The sequence below is a fragment of the Myotis brandtii genome, unplaced genomic scaffold, assembly GCF_000412655.1.
Source record: "Myotis brandtii unplaced genomic scaffold, ASM41265v1 scaffold537, whole genome shotgun sequence".
NCBI classification, from domain to species: domain Eukaryota; kingdom Metazoa; phylum Chordata; class Mammalia; order Chiroptera; family Vespertilionidae; genus Myotis; species Myotis brandtii.
Genome location: NW_005369971.1, coordinates 164,305 through 164,729, shown reverse-complemented (window position 1 = coordinate 164,729; position 425 = coordinate 164,305).

The window sequence follows — 425 nt, the reverse complement described above, 5'->3', positions numbered from 1 at the left end:
CACTCCTGTGGGCCCCCCACTCCTGCAGGCCCCCCCCGACTCCTGTGGGCCCAGAGTGAATTGTGAAGAGAAAATATGAGCTTGGCCGATGAGCTTTGAGGTGCTCCGGGTGGGAATTGAGTTCCTTAATAAACAGGGAAATGAAAAAGGTTCAAGCCACTAGAAATTCAAATAAATCCCCAGTCGCTGCGATATGGAGCCATTTGGAAAAATGAAGGAGTTTGCTTCCCAGGACCCAGACCACCTGCCTTAACCTTTGAGTGTTTATTTTCCCCATTTACGGGGTCTCAGCTGAGCCCCTGTCCACTGCGCTGTCCCCACCTGCAGGGCGAGGCTCAGGGTGGGAGCAGGGCCCCCTCCGGGCTCAGACGGTGAGCCCCCCGCAGGGCGCGGTGCCCGGGAAGGAAGAGAGGGAAGGGGTCACC